The sequence below is a fragment of the Tachypleus tridentatus genome, unplaced genomic scaffold (genome assembly GCF_004210375.1).
Source record: "Tachypleus tridentatus isolate NWPU-2018 unplaced genomic scaffold, ASM421037v1 Hic_cluster_2, whole genome shotgun sequence".
NCBI classification, from domain to species: Eukaryota; Metazoa; Arthropoda; class Merostomata; order Xiphosura; family Limulidae; genus Tachypleus; species Tachypleus tridentatus.
In genome coordinates, this window is record NW_027467782.1 from 49775710 (window position 1) to 49792529 (window position 16820).

Sequence of the window (16820 nt, forward strand, 5' to 3'; positions counted from 1 at the left end):
AATTTGAAATGTAATTACAGCCACATTACCAAAAGTTTGAGAATTGTGTGTCTTCAACTCTACAAGTCATAAAACAGGGAAACAATGGTTTTTATTAATACTATAGGACTTGCTTTCTTAGGTTTACAAGCCAGATTTCTGTATTTTATACAATATTGGGCTGACAAACATAATTTAACTAATTAATTAATTTAGACTTTCAAATACAATTAATTCTTTTTCAATCATTTGTTGTCTCTTTTCAAAATTTTTTACACATCAGAAACAGCAAACAAAGTTCTACCAATAAATCTTTAAATGAGATATACTTTCCTTTCTTTATTCAGTTATGCCTGTATTCAGTAGTGTTCCTCTCTATATATCTTTAAATTATTATCAATTGAAGAGTATTAAATTATGGTGAATATTTTCAATGCACTTTCTGAACTAAAATTAAAGTATCAAAATAACTTTCTTAGTTACAAACCTGTTGATCACTCTCAGAGCCACGTAGAATCATATAGAGATCTAGTAAGTCTGGAATTTAAATAAATAATTTTTCTCAGAACAAGAATATATTTTAAATGGATAATGACTAAGATATGAGTATTTGCAAATAGATTTAATAATAGTATTTAATATTTAAACAAATTTTAAACAAAGAATATTAGAAAAACAGCAAGAGATACAGTAAACTTAAGTTTTACTTCATTGTTTTAAGTAAAATAATCCATAATATTTGTTAAAATAAGTACAAACCCTAGAGAAAGGAAACTTGATATCAGAGACTTACTTGGATAATAGTTGACATGATTTGAAGACAAAGTTAATATGTCAGCTTCTGGTGGATAATACTCTGGAGAAATAGAGTCTGGTAGTGGTAAACTGGTATGCAAAGATGACGGTACAGGTGGTAGGGAACTTGTTCCTGTTGTACTGATTCTGAAAAAATATTGGGGAAAAATTCATGTGCAACATGAAAAAAGTCACTTATTATAACAGTACTAACATATAAACTGTATTACAAATATACTTACAGATAAATGTTATTTTCAAAATATTTTGTGTTTCAAGTTTACATATGGAACAATATTAGTTTTCTAACTCAATGCATTTTTAAGTCTTAGCCTGAAAAATTTGTTTGCTATTTTATTACCTTTTTATAAACAATAAGTCACAACAGTGTAGCTCCTATTAACTAACATATGGATTCTGCACTCCACTTTTAACAACATTCTTGTTCAAACACCAACAAACATCTTCTGTATGTGTTCACTACCAAATTCACAACATTCTTGTTCAAACACCAACAAACATCTTCTGTATGTGTTCACTACCAAATTAACAACATTCTTGTTCAAACACCAACAAACATCTTCTGTATGTGTTCACTACCAAGTTCACAACATTCTTGTTCAAACACCAACAAACATCTTCTGTATGTGTTTACTACCAAGTTCACAACATTCTTGTTCAAACACCAACAAACATCTTCTGTATGTGTTTACTACCAAGTTCACAACATTCTTGTTCAAACACCAACAAACATCTTCTGTATGTGTTTACTACCAAGTTCACAACATTCTTGTTCAAACACCAACAAACATCTTCTGTATGTGTTTACTACCAAGTTCACAACATTCTTGTTCAAACACCAACAAACATCTTCTGTATGTGTTTACCACCAAATTCTCTGGTCCTATGCTGATACATTATACTCTGTAAATTTATCTATGATTACCTATTAAACACCAACTAAACAGTATGAGTAATCAAGTTATGGTAATCTATACAGAGACATGTAAAGTAACACAGCTACACACGTGTCCACGTTACTCACATTTCTCTGATAACTTGCTTCATGTATAAAATGCTTTGCCAGTTATATTCAAACTTTTTAAATCTACAGCATCTAGTAATATATAGATTCGAAGAATTCAGAAGATGAAATACAAAACAATAGCCATACAATCTTAAATCCCTTCAACTTATTAAATTACGAGTCAAATTTCTCATTATGATTGAGCCACTGCCTTTATTTCCACTGATTTCTTCATGTAGTTATCCATTTCTGCAACATCAATATGGTTACAAGCCACAAACATCCAGAAAGAATCCTCCAGATCTACTTACAAAGCTTTAAAGCAAACAGAAGCCGAGTCTAGCTCTCTGGCCAATATCTCAACTGGTGATCTTGACAGCAAAACAATGTATAAATATTATAAATGTATATATTTAAATATAAGTAAATACTACATCACAACATTACAATTCTGTGGAAAATTTAAGTTCTACGACTTGCCCAGTATACGATGACACTGACGAAGAGGATGAATCTCGAGGTGAAGATAGAGAGTTATTGTACTGCTGCATCACTGAGGATGTGGGAATGGATGATGATTTTGGCAGGACAGAAGAACTGATGATGCTTAGAAGAGAGGAGTCAGATGATGTTGGAGACGGAAGTGAAACAATGGGCCCAGCTGCTCCTGTAGATCTTTGTGGACTCGTAAACTGAGAAGATGGAGGAGAGAGGTCATCTTCTTCATCACTGTTGCTATCAGTAGTCAAATATATAACTTCCACATTGCATTTCTTCTTTTCAAGTGAGTAAGATTACATATTTTCACAGCTACAGCTAACTATATGTTTATATACTATAGGTATTATTAATTTATTTTGTGCACATTGTTTTGAGAGTATTTTAGCAGTGAAGGTTTGGTTTCAATGGTTTCAATTATCAAATAAACTCCAAATGTGTTTTTTTGTTTATTTATTGTCAAGTGCAAAACTACAGAAAGGGCTACTTGTGTTGTGCCCATCATAGTTTTCAAAACCAATTATGACTTGCTGCTGATCTATTGACAGGGAAGAAGTATACAGCTGAAACTGTCCTGTTGGTCTTTCTTAACTGAAGGGATTTACTCATATTGAATTATGACACATGTATTTAGTCTGAGCAGAAGTAATATACAGAGGTGTTTTTATATGTTGAAGGAGCCTACTTAACCAGTTTTAGTAATGTTAACAGTTTCTATCAGTCTTTCTACATGAAATACACTCGCAACAAAGTTATTAACAACCTTAGAAACATCTACTCAAGAATTGTTACAAAATTTTGATAATTCATTCTTCTACTGTCTTAGATAAAAGAAAAATGTGTTAAACCTTTGATATCTAGTTTCTACTAAATGAACTTTGGTAGGAGAAAAATGTGTTAAACTTTTGATGTCTAGTTTCTACTAAATAAAATTTGGTAGGAGAAAAATGTGTTAAACTTTTGATATCTAGTTTCTACTAAATAAACTTTGGTAGGAGAAAAATGTGTTAAACTTTTGATATCTAGTTTCTACTAAATAAACTTTGGTAGGAGAAAAATGTGTTAAACCTTTGATGTCTAGTTTCTACTAAATAAACTTTGATAGGAGAAAAATGTGTTAAACTTTTGATATCTAGTTTCTACTAAATAAACTTTGGTAGGAGAAAAATGTGTTAAACCTTTGATGTCTAGTTTCTACTAAATAAACTTTGATAGGAGAAAAATATGTTAAACCTTTGATGTCTAGTTTCTACTAAATAAACTTTGATAGGAGAAAAATGTGTTAAACCTTTGATATCTAGTTTCTACTAAATAAACTCTCTGGGAGGAAAACTAAAGTACCTTATGATAAAACAACATTTTAATAAGAAGAATAATAAGACATAAGGCTACATGTATTTACATAATTATTCTTTGTGTAAGTTTAAATTCAGTGCTTACTTGTATGAACTGGTGCAGGAGAGAACTACAGATTAGGTTTAGACGTGACAAAGAGGTTTGAAGGAAGTGTACAAGTTAGGTTAAACATTTCTCAACACACCTAGGATATTAATGTTACAAGAGTTTTCTATGTAGTTCACTCACTTGATGGACAAGGTGTTGTTTTTCTGACCACAGGATTTCCAATCACCAGATTTTCTTTCTTTGGTAACACAGGTGTCCAAGATCCATTTTCATGAAACTGAACTTCACAGCATTCTGATGGGGATTGAGTAAGAATCTCTGTAAAGAGCCTAGTATCGAAATAATATACTTCAGCATAATATAATTAAAACAAGGGAAAAGATCTACACTAATCACCTTAGAATAAAATGTATCCATATGAACATGGTGCACACCTGTAGTCACTAGGTTACAAACAAATAACTTCATTATTACATAGTTTGGCATGTTCAACAGTACAGAAGTTATTATACACAGAAGAAGCACTTTACAACTGTTATGTAAACAAAAACTAAGTAAGGTACAGTTGTAACAATTATAAACCAAATTATCTTCACACTGTAATGATAACCATCACAGATTCCAGATTAAACACGATCTTTAATAGAGATGATAAAATATATACTTTGAAGACTTGATAAAGAACACAGAGATGACATACGGAGCTCTCTGAAAACAATATAAAGTCAGAAGCCACCGAATAATACAATCACAGTTGGTACACATTGAACCACCTGCAGAATCAAAGAACAAAACAAACACCAGAATCGAAAAATGAAAGTTATAGTTTACAATCAACAATACTAATAAATGATAATTTATCTACAACAAATTTATCTAAGACCATAAGATAAGATTTTACAGTATGAACATAATGTGATATAAACCACACACAATAAAAAGAAAGGAAAACACCTAACAAATAACACACTCAGTCAACCTAGAACCTAGCACAAAACAGTCCACTGACTTAGAACAAGTCAGGAAGGACTTCTTAATCAAAGAGATCACATTAGTCTTCAACCACAGATCAAATACCCACCCATACTATGACAAAACAAAGTCCTTCTCAGGAAGTAGCTGAAATCACAGAATATAGACCAGTTGGTGATAAGTACATAATACCAGAAATATTAAATTAACAAATTTACATAAATAAATTAACAAAACATTCAGTTTTGGGACAACATCAGATCTATTGGTCCATCTCAGCTGTTCCATTTTCTAAACTAAAATAAAATAACTTTTTAAAATAATCTTAAAGCCAGCCCTTATCAAACTTCTTATTAAAAATAATCTTAAAGCCAGCCCTTATCAAACTTCTTATTAAAAATAATCTTAAAGCCAGCCCTTATAAAACTTCTTATTAAAATAATCTTAAAGCCAGCCCTTATCAAACTTCTTATTAAAATAATCTTAAAGCCAGCCCTTATCAAACTTCTTATTAAAATAATCTTAAAGCCAGCCCTTATCAAACTTTTTTATTAAAATAATCTTAAAGCCAGCCCTTATCAAACTTCTTATTAAAATAATCTTAAAGCCAGCCCTTATCAAACTTCTTATTAAAATAATCTTAAAGCCAGCCCTTATCAAACTTCTTATTAAAATAATCTTAAAGCCAGCCCTTATCAAACTTCTTATTAAAAATAATCTTAAAACCAGCCCTTATCAAACTTCTTATTAGAAATAATCTTAAAGCCAGCCCTTATCAAACTTCTTATTAAAATAATCTTAAAGCCAGCCCTTATCAAACTTCTTATTAAAAATAATCTTAAAGCCAGCCCTTATCAAACTTCTTATTTAAAATAATCTTAAAGCCAGCCCTTATCAAACTTTTTATTTAAAATAATCTTAAAGTCAGCCCTTATCAAACTTCTTATTAAAATAATCTTAAAGCCAGCCCTTATCAAACTTCTTATTAAAATAATCTTAAAGTCAGCCCTTATCAAACTTCTTATTAAAATAATCTTAAAGCCAGCCCTTATCAAACTTCTTATTAAAATAATCTTAAAGTCAGCCCTTATCAAACTTCTTATTAAAATAATCTTAAAGCCAGCCCTTATCAAACTTTTTATTTAAAATAATCTTAAAGCCAGCCCTTATCAAACTTCTTATTAAAAATAATCTTAAAGCCAGCCCTTATCAAACTTCTTATTAAAAATAATCTTAAAGCCAGCCCTTATCAAACTTCTTATTAAAATAATCTTAAAGCCAGCCCTTATCAAACTTCTTATTAAAAATAATCTTAAAGCCAGCCCTTATCAAACTTCTTATTAAAATAATCTTAAAGCCAGCCCTTATCAAACTTCTTATTAAAAATAATCTTAAAGCCAGCCCTTATCAAACTTCTTATTTAAAATAATCTTAAAGCCAGCCCTTATCAAACTTCTTATTAAAAATAATCTTAAAGCCAGCCCTTATCAAACTTCTTATTAAAATAATCTTAAAGCCAGCCCTTATCAAACTTCTTATTAAAATAATCTTAAAACCAGCCCTTATCAAACTTCTTATTAGAAATAATCTTAAAGCCAGCCCTTATCAAACTTCTTATTGAAAATAATCTTAAAGCCAGCCCTTATCAAACTTTTTATTTAAAATAATCTTAAAGCCAGCCCTTATCAAACTTCTTATTAAAAATAATCTTAAAGCCAGCCCTTATAAAACTTCTTATTAAAATAATCTTAAAGCCAGCCCTTATCAAACTTCTTATTAAAATAATCTTAAAGCCAGCCCTTATCAAACTTCTTATTAAAATAATCTTAAAGCCAGCCCTTATCAAACTTTTTATTAAAATAATCTTAAAGCCAGCCCTTATCAAACTTCTTATTAAAAATAATCTTAAAGCCAGCCCTTATCAAACTTCTTATTAAAATAATCTTAAAGCCAGCCCTTATCAAACTTCTTATTAAAATAATCTTAAAGCCAGCCCTTATCAAACTTCTTATTAAAATAATCTTAAAGCCAGCCCTTATCAAACTTCTTATTAAAATAATCTTAAAGCCAGCCCTTATCAAACTTTTTATTAAAATAATCTTAAAGCCAGCCCTTATCAAACTTCTTATTAAAAATAATCTTAAAGCCAGCCCTTATCAAACTTTTATTAAAATAATCTTAAAGCCAGCCCTTATCAAACTTCTTATTAAAATAATCTTAAAGTCAGCCCTTATCAAACTTCTTATTAAAATATAATCTTAAAGCCAGCCCTTATCAAACTTCTTATTAAAATAATCTTAAAGTCAGCCCTTATCAAACTTCTTATTAAAAATAATCTTAAAGCCAGCCCTTATCAAACTTCTTATTAAAATAATCTTAAAGCCAGCCCTTATCAAACTTCTTATTAAAATAATCTTAAAGCCAGCCCTTATCAAACTTCTTATTAAAATAATCTTAAAGTCAGCCCTTATCAAACTTCTTATTAAAATAATCTTAAAGCCAGCCCTTATCAAACTTCTTATTAAAAATAATCTTAAAGCCAGCCCTTATCAAACTTCTTATTAAAATAATCTTAAAGCCAGCCCTTATCAAACTTCTTATTAAAATAATCTTAAAGCCAGCCCTTATCAAACTTCTTATTAAAAATAATCTTAAAGCCAGCCCTTATCAAACTTCTTATTAAAATAATCTTAAAGCCAGCCCTTATCAAACTTCTTATTAAAATAATCTTAAAGCCAGCCCTTATCAAACTTCTTATTAAAATAATCTTAAAGCCAGCCCTTATCAAACTTCTTATTAAAAATAATCTTAAAGCCAGCCCTTATCAAACTTCTTATTAAAATAATCTTAAAGCCAGCCCTTATAAAACTTCTTATTAAAATAATCTTAAAGCCAGCCCTTATCAAACTTCTTATTAAAATAATCTTAAAGCCAGCCCTTATCAAACTTCTTATTAAAATAATCTTAAAGCCAGCCCTTATCAAACTTCTTATTAAAATAATCTTAAAGCCAGCCCTTATCAAACTTCTTATTAAAATAATCTTAAAGCCAGCCCTTATCAAACTTCTTATTAAAAATAATCTTAAAGCCAGCCCTTATAAAACTTTTTATTTAAAATAATCTTAAAGCCAGCCCTTATCAAACTTCTTATTAAAATAATCTTAAAGTCAGCCCTTATCAAACTTCTTATTAAAAATAATCTTAAAGCCAGCCCTTATCAAACTTCTTATTAAAATAATCTTAAAGCCAGCCCTTATCAAACTTCTTATTAAAAATAATCTTAAAGCCAGCCCTTATCAAACTTTTTATTAAAATAATCTTAAAGCCAGCCCTTATCAAACTTTTTATTAAAAATAATCTTAAAGCCAGCCCTTATCAAACTTCTTATTAAAATAATCTTAAAGCCAGCCCTTATCAAACTTCTTATTAAAATAATCTTAAAGCCAGCCCTTATCAAACTTCTTATTTAAAATAATCTTAAAGCCAGCCCTTATCAAACTTCTTATTAAAATAATCTTAAAGCCAGCCCTTATCAAACTTCTTATTAAAAATAATCTTAAAGCCAGCCCTTATCAAACTTTTTATTTAAAATAATCTTAAAGCCAGCCCTTATCAAACTTCTTATTAAAAATAATCTTAAAGCCAGCCCTTATCAAACTTCTTATTAAAATAATCTTAAAGCCAGCCCTTATCAAACTTCTTATTAAAATAATCTTAAAGCCAGCCCTTATCAAACTTTTTATTAAAATAATCTTAAAGCCAGCCCTTATCAAACTTCTTATTAAAATAATCTTAAAGCCAGCCCTTATCAAACTTCTTATTAAAATAATCTTAAAGCCAGCCCTTATCAAACTTCTTATTAAAATAATCTTAAAGCCAGCCCTTATCAAACTTCTTATTAAAATAATCTTAAAGCCAGCCCTTATCAAACTTCTTATTAAAAATAATCTTAAAGCCAGCCCTTATCAAACTTCTTATTAAAATAATCTTAAAGCCAGCCCTTATCAAACTTCTTATTAAAATAATCTTAAAGCCAGCCCTTATCAAACTTCTTATTAAAATAATCTTAAAGCCAGCCCTTATCAAACTTCTTATTAAAATAATCTTAAAGCCAGCCCTTATCAAACTTCTTATTAAAATAATCTTAAAGCCAGCCCTTATCAAACTTCTTATTAAAATAATCTTAAAGCCAGCCCTTATCAAACTTCTTATTAAAAATAATCTTAAAACCAGCCCTTATCAAACTTCTTATTAAAATAATCTTAAAGCCAGCCCTTATCAAACTTCTTATTAAAATAATCTTAAAGCCAGCCCTTATCAAACTTCTTATTAAAATAATCTTAAAGCCAGCCCTTATCAAACTTCTTATTAAAATAATCTTAAAGCCAGCCCTTATCAAACTTTTTATTAAAAATAATCTTAAAGCCAGCCCTTATCAAACTTCTTATTAAAATAATCTTAAAGCCAGCCCTTATCAAACTTCTTATTAAAATAATCTTAAAGCCAGCCCTTATCAAACTTCTTAAAGCCAGCCCTTATCAAACTTCTTATTAAAATAATCTTAAAGCCAGCCCTTATCAAACTTTTATTATTAAAATAATCTTAAAGCCAGCCCTTATCAAACTTCTTATTAAAATAATCTTAAAGCCAGCCCTTATCAAACTTCTTATTAAAATAATCTTAAAGCCAGCCCTTATCAAACTTTTTATTAAAATAATCTTAAAGCCAGCCCTTATCAAACTTCTTATTAAAATAATCTTAAAGCCAGCCCTTATCAAACTTCTTATTAAAATAATCTTAAAGCCAGCCCTTATCAAACTTCTTATTAAAATAATCTTAAAGCCAGCCCTTATCAAACTTCTTATTAAAAATAATCTTAAAGCCAGCCCTTATCAAACTTCTTATTAAAATAATCTTAAAGCCAGCCCTTATCAAACTTCTTATTAAAATAATCTTAAAGCCAGCCCTTATCAAACTTCTTATTAAAATAATCTTAAAGCCAGCCCTTATCAAACTTCTTATTAAAATAATCTTAAAGCCAGCCCTTATCAAACTTCTTATTAAAATAATCTTAAAGCCAGCCCTTATCAAACTTCTTATTAAAATAATCTTAAAGCCAGCCCTTATCAAACTTCTTATTAAAATAATCTTAAAGCCAGCCCTTATCAAACTTCTTATTAAAAAATAATCTTAAAGCCAGCCCTTATCAAACTTCTTATTAAAATAATCTTAAAGCCAGCCCTTATCAAACTTCTTATTAAAATAATCTTAAAGCCAGCCCTTATCAAACTTCTTATTAAAAATAATCTTAAAGCCAGCCCTTATCAAACTTCTTATTAAAAATAATCTTAAAGCCAGCCCTTATCAAACTTCTTATTAAAAATAATCTTAAAGCCAGCCCTTATCAAACTTCTTATTAAAATAATCTTAAAGCCAGCCCTTATCAAACTTCTTATTAAAAATAATCTTAAAGCCAGCCCTTATCAAACTTCTTATTAAAATAATCTTAAAGCCAGCCCTTATCAAACTTCTTATTAAAATAATCTTAAAGCCAGCCCTTATCAAACTTCTTATTAAAATAATCTTAAAGCCAGCCCTTATCAAACTTCTTATTAAAATAATCTTAAAGCCAGCCCTTATCAAACTTCTTATTAAAATAATCTTAAAGCCAGCCCTTATCAAACTTCTTATTAAAATAATCTTAAAGCCAGCCCTTATCAAACTTCTTATTAAAATAATCTTAAAGCCAGCCCTTATCAAACTTCTTATTAAAATAATAATCTTAAAATAATCTTAAAGCCAGCCCTTATCAAACTTCTTATTAAAATAATCTTAAAGCCAGCCCTTATCAAACTTCTTATTAAAATAATCTTAAAGCCAGCCCTTATCAAACTTCTTATTAAAATAATCTTAAAGCCAGCCCTTATCAAACTTCTTATTAAAATAATCTTAAAGCCAGCCCTTATCAAACTTCTTATTAAAATAATCTTAAAGCCAGCCCTTATCAAACTTCTTATTAAAAATAATCTTAAAGCCAGCCCTTATCAAACTTCTTATTAAAATAATCTTAAAGCCAGCCCTTATCAAACTTCTTATTAAAATAATCTTAAAGCCAGCCCTTATCAAACTTCTTATTAAAATAATCTTAAAGCCAGCCCTTATCAAACTTCTTATTAAAATAATCTTAAAGCCAGCCCTTATCAAACTTCTTATTAAAAATAATCTTAAAGCCAGCCCTTATCAAACTTCTTATTAAAATAATCTTAAAGCCAGCCCTTATCAAACTTCTTATTAAAATAATCTTAAAGCCAGCCCTTATCAAACTTCTTATTAAAATAATCTTAAAGCCAGCCCTTATCAAACTTCTTATTAAAATAATCTTAAAGCCAGCCCTTATCAAACTTCTTATTAAAATAATCTTAAAGCCAGCCCTTATCAAACTTCTTATTAAAATAATCTTAAAGCCAGCCCTTATCAAACTTCTTATTAAAATAATCTTAAAGCCAGCCCTTATCAAACTTCTTATTAAAATAATCTTAAAGCCAGCCCTTATCAAACTTCTTATTAAAATAATCTTAAAAAACTTCTTATTAAGCCCTTATCAAACTTCTTATTAAAATAATCTTAAAGCCAGCCCTTATAATCAAACTTCTTATTAAAATAATCTTAAAGCCAGCCCTTATCAAACTTCTTATTAAAAATAATCTTAAAGCCAGCCCTTATCAAACTTCTTATTAAAAATAATCTTAAAGCCAGCCCTTATCAAACTTCTTATTAAAATAATCTTAAAGCCAGCCCTTATCAAACTTCTTATTAAAATAATCTTAAAGCCAGCCCTTATCAAACTTCTTATTAAAATAATCTTAAAGCCAGCCCTTATCAAACTTCTTATTAAAATAATCTTAAAGCCAGCCCTTATCAAACTTTTTATTAAAATAATCTTAAAGCCAGCCCTTATCAAACTTCTTATTAAAATAATCTTAAAGCCAGCCCTTATCAAACTTTTATTAAAATAATCTTAAAGCCAGCCCTTATCAAACTTCTTATTAAAATAATCTTAAAGCCAGCCCTTATCAAACTTCTTATTAAAAATAATCTTAAAGCCAGCCCTTATCAAACTTCTTATTAAAAATAATCTTAAAGCCAGCCCTTATCAAACTTCTTATTAAAATAATCTTAAAGCCAGCCCTTATCAAACTTCTTATTAAAAATAATCTTAAAGCCAGCCCTTATCAAACTTCTTATTAAAATAATCTTAAAGCCAGCCCTTATCAAACTTCTTATTAAAATAATCTTAAAGCCAGCCCTTATCAAACTTCTTATTAAAATAATCTTAAAGCCAGCCCTTATCAAACTTCTTATTAAAATAATCTTAAAGCCAGCCCTTATCAAACTTCTTATTAAAATAATCTTAAAGCCAGCCCTTATCAAACTTCTTATTAAAATAATCTTAAAGCCAGCCCTTATCAAACTTCTTATTAAAATAATCTTAAAGCCAGCCCTTATCAAACTTCTTATTGAAAATAATCTTAAAACCAGCCCTTATCAAACTTCTTATTAGAAATAATCTTAAAGCCAGCCCTTATGAAACTTCTTATTAAAAATAATTTTAAAGCCAGCCCTTATCAAACTTCTTATTAAAATAATCTTAAAGCCAGCCCTTATCAAACTTCTTATTAAAATAATCTTAAAGCCAGCCCTTATCAAACTTCTTATTAAAATAATCTTAAAGCCAGCCCTTATCAAACTTATTAAAATAATCTTAAAGCCAGCCCTTATCAAACTTCTTATTAAAATAATCTTAAAGCCAGCCCTTATCAAACTTAAAAATAATCTTAAAGCCAGCCCTTATCAAACTTCTTATTAAAATAATCTTAAAACCAGCCCTTATCAAACTTCTTATTAAAATAAATCAATCTTAAAAATAATCTTAAAGCCAGCCCTTATCAAACTTCTTATTAAAATAATCTTAAAGCCAGCCCTTATCAAACTTCTTATTAAAATAATCTTAAAGCCAGCCCTTATCAAACTTCTTATTAAAAATAATCTTAAAGCCAGCCCTTATCAAACTTCTTATTAAAATAATCTTAAAGCCAGCCCTTATCAAACTTCTTATTAAAAATAATCTTAAAGCCAGCCCTTATCAAACTTCTTATTAAAATAATCTTAAAGCCAGCCCTTATCAAACTTCTTATTAAAATAATCTTAAAGCCAGCCCTTATCAAACTTCTTATTAAAATAATCTTAAAGCCAGCCCTTATCAAACTTCTTATTAAAATAATCTTAAAGCCAGCCCTTATCAAACTTCTTATTAAAATAATCTTAAAGCCAGCCCTTATCAAACTTCTTATTAAAAATAATCTTAAAGCCAGCCCTTATCAAACTTCTTATTAAAAATAATCTTAAAGCCAGCCCTTATCAAACTTCTTATTAAAATAATCTTAAAGCCAGCCCTTATCAAACTTCTTATTAAAATAATCTTAAAGCCAGCCCTTATCAAACTTCTTATTAAAATAATCTTAAAGCCAGCCCTTATCAAACTTCTTATTAAAATAATCTTAAAGCCAGCCCTTATCAAACTTCTTATTAAAATAATCTTAAAGCCAGCCCTTATCAAACTTCTTATTAAAATAATCTTAAAGCCAGCCCTTATCAAACTTCTTATTAAAATAATCTTAAAGCCAGCCCTTATCAAACTTCTTATTAAAAATAATCTTAAAGCCAGCCCTTATCAAACTTCTTATTAAAATAAATCTTAAAGCCAGCCCTTATCAAACTTCTTATTAAAATAATCTTAAAGCCAGCCCTTATCAAACTTCTTATTAAAATAATCTTAAAGCCAGCCCTTATCAAACTTCTTATTAAAATAATCTTAAAGCCAGCCCTTATCAAACTTCTTATTAAAAATAATCTTAAAGCCAGCCCTTATCAAACTTCTTATTAAAATAATCTTAAAGCCAGCCCTTATCAAACTTCTTATTAAAAATAATCTTAAAGCCAGCCCTTATCAAACTTCTTATTAAAATAATCTTAAAGCCAGCCCTTATCAAACTTCTTATTAAAATAATCTTAAAGCCAGCCCTTATCAAACTTCTTATTAAAATAATCTTAAAGCCAGCCCTTATCAAACTTCTTATTAAAATAATCTTAAAGCCAGCCCTTATCAAACTTCTTATTAAAAAATCTTAATCTTAAAAATAATCTTAAAGCCAGCCCTTATCAAACTTCTTATTAAAATAATCTTAAAGCCAGCCCTTATCAAACTTCTTATTAAAATAATCTTAAAGCCAGCCCTTATCAAACTTCTTATTAAAATAATCTTAAAGCCAGCCCTTATCAAACTTCTTATTAAAATAATCTTAAAGCCAGCCCTTATCAAACTTATTAAAAATAATCTTAAAGCCAGCCCTTATCAAACTTCTTATTAAAATAATCTTAAAGCCAGCCCTTATCAAACTTCTTATTAAAATAATCTTAAAGCCAGCCCTTATCAAACTTCTTATTAAAATAATCTTAAAGCCAGCCCTTATCAAACTTCTTATTAAAATAATCTTAAAGCCAGCCCTTATCAAACTTCTTATTAAAATAATCTTAAAGCCAGCCCTTATCAAACTTCTTATTAAAAATAATCTTAAAGCCAGCCCTTATCAAACTTCTTATTAAAATAATCTTAAAGCCAGCCCTTATCAAACTTCTTATTAAAATAATCTTAAAGCCAGCCCTTATCAAACTTCTTATTAAAATAATCTTAAAGCCAGCCCTTATCAAACTTTTTATTAAAATAATCTTAAAATAATCAGCCCTTATCAAACTTCTTATTAAAATAATCTTAAAGCCAGCCCTTATCAAACTTCTTATTAAAATAATCTTAAAGCCAGCCCTTATCAAACTTCTTATTAAAATAATCTTAAAGCCAGCCCTTATCAAACTTCTTATTAAAATAATCTTAAAGCCAGCCCTTATCAAACTTCTTATTAAAATAATCTTAAAGCCAGCCCTTATCAAACTTCTTATTAAAAATAATCTTAAAGCCAGCCCTTATCAAACTTCTTATTAAAAATAATCTTAAAGCCAGCCCTTATCAAACTTCTTATTAAAATAATCTTAAAGCCAGCCCTTATCAAACTTCTTATTAAAATAATCTTAAAGCCAGCCCTTATCAAACTTCTTATTAAAATAATCTTAAAGCCAGCCCTTATCAAACTTCTTATTAAAATAATCTTAAAGCCAGCCCTTATCAAACTTTTATTAAAATAATCTTAAAGCCAGCCCTTATCAAACTTCTTATTAAAATAATCTTAAAGCCAGCCCTTATCAAACTTCTTATTAAAATAATCTTAAAGCCAGCCCTTATCAAACTTCTTATTAAAATAATCTTAAAGCCAGCCCTTATCAAACTTCTTATTAAAATAATCTTAAAGCCAGCCCTTATCAAACTTCTTTATTAAAAAGCCCTTATAATCTTAAAGCCAGCCCTTATCAAACTTCTTATTAAAATAATCTTAAAGCCAGCCCTTATCAAACTTCTTATTAAAATAATCTTAAAGCCAGCCCTTATCAAACTTCTTATTAAAATAATCTTAAAGCCAGCCCTTATCAAACTTCTTATTAAAATAATCTTAAAGCCAGCCCTTATCAAACTTCTTATTAAAATAATCTTAAAGCCAGCCCTTATCAAACTTCTTATTAAAATAATCTTAAAGCCAGCCCTTATCAAACTTCTTATTAAAATAATCTTAAAGCCAGCCCTTATCAAACTTCTTATTAAAATAATCTTAAAGCCAGCCCTTATCAAACTTCTTATTAAAATAATCTTAAAGCCAGCCCTTATCAAACTTCTTATTAAAAATAATCTTAAAGCCAGCCCTTATCAAACTTCTTATTAAAATAATCTTAAAGCCAGCCCTTATCAAACTTCTTATTAAAATAATCTTAAAGCCAGCCCTTATCAAACTTCTTATTAAAATAATCTTAAAGCCAGCCCTTATCAAACTTCTTATTAAAATAATCTTAAAGCCAGCCCTTATCAAACTTCTTATTAAAATAATCTTAAAGCCAGCCCTTATCAAACTTCTTATTAAAAATAATCTTAAAGCCAGCCCTTATCAAACTTCTTATTAAAAATAATCTTAAAGCCAGCCCTTATCAAACTTCTTATTAAAATAATCTTAAAGCCAGCCCTTATCAAACTTCTTATTAAAATAATCTTAAAGCCAGCCCTTATCAAACTTCTTATTAAAATAATCTTAAAGCCAGCCCTTATCAAACTTCTTATTAAAAATAATCTTAAAGCCAGCCCTTATCAAACTTCTTATTAAAATAATCTTAAAGCCAGCCCTTATCAAACTTCTTATTAAAATAATCTTAAAGCCAGCCCTTATCAAACTTCTTATTAAAATAATCTTAAAGCCAGCCCTTATCAAACTTCTTATTAAAATAATCTTAAAGCCAGCCCTTATCAAACTTCTTATTAAAATAATCTTAAAGCCAGCCCTTATCAAACTTCTTATTAAAAATAATCTTAAAGCCAGCCCTTATCAAACTTCTTATTAAAATAATCTTAAAGCCAGCCCTTATCAAACTTCTTATTAAAATAATCTTAAAGCCAGCCCTTATCAAACTTCTTATTAAAATAATCTTAAAGCCAGCCCTTATCAAACTTCTTATTAAAAATAATCTTAAAGCCAGCCCTTATCAAACTTCTTATTAAAATAATCTTAAAGCCAGCCCTTATCAAACTTCTTATTAAAATAATCTTAAAGCCAGCCCTTATCAAACTTCTTATTAAAATAATCTTAAAGCCAGCCCTTATCAAACTTCTTATTAAAATAATCTTAAAGCCAGCCCTTATCAAACTTCTTATTAAAAATAATCTTAAAGCCAGCCCTTATCAAACTTCTTATTAAAATAATCTTAAAGCCAGCCCTTATCAAACTTCTTATTAAAATAATCTTAAAGCCAGCCCTTATCAAACTTCTTATTAAAATAATCTTAAAGCCAGCCCTTATCAAACTTCTTATTAAAAAAAATAATCTTAAAGCCAGCCCTTATAAAACTTTTTATTAAAAATAATCTTAAAGCCAGCCCTTATCAAACTTCTTATGTAAAATAATCTTAAAGCCAGCCCTTATCAAACTTCTTATTA

General features: G+C 28.7%; 1 pseudogene across 1 annotated transcript in view; it reads right to left on the reverse strand.

The window, feature by feature from the left end:
* Nucleotides 1–782: 782 nt before the first annotated feature.
* The window catches only part of LOC143242311 (E3 SUMO-protein ligase PIAS1-like), a 79819-nt pseudogene continuing 63781 nt past the window's right edge, over nt 783–16820 (reverse strand). The window contains exons 6-8 of the transcript XR_013022580.1: nt 3884–4032; nt 2282–2536; nt 783–921 (exon numbers count right to left, since the gene is read on the reverse strand). The product of XR_013022580.1 is annotated as an E3 SUMO-protein ligase PIAS1-like (transcript). The remainder of the gene's footprint in view (nt 922–2281; nt 2537–3883; nt 4033–16820) is intronic.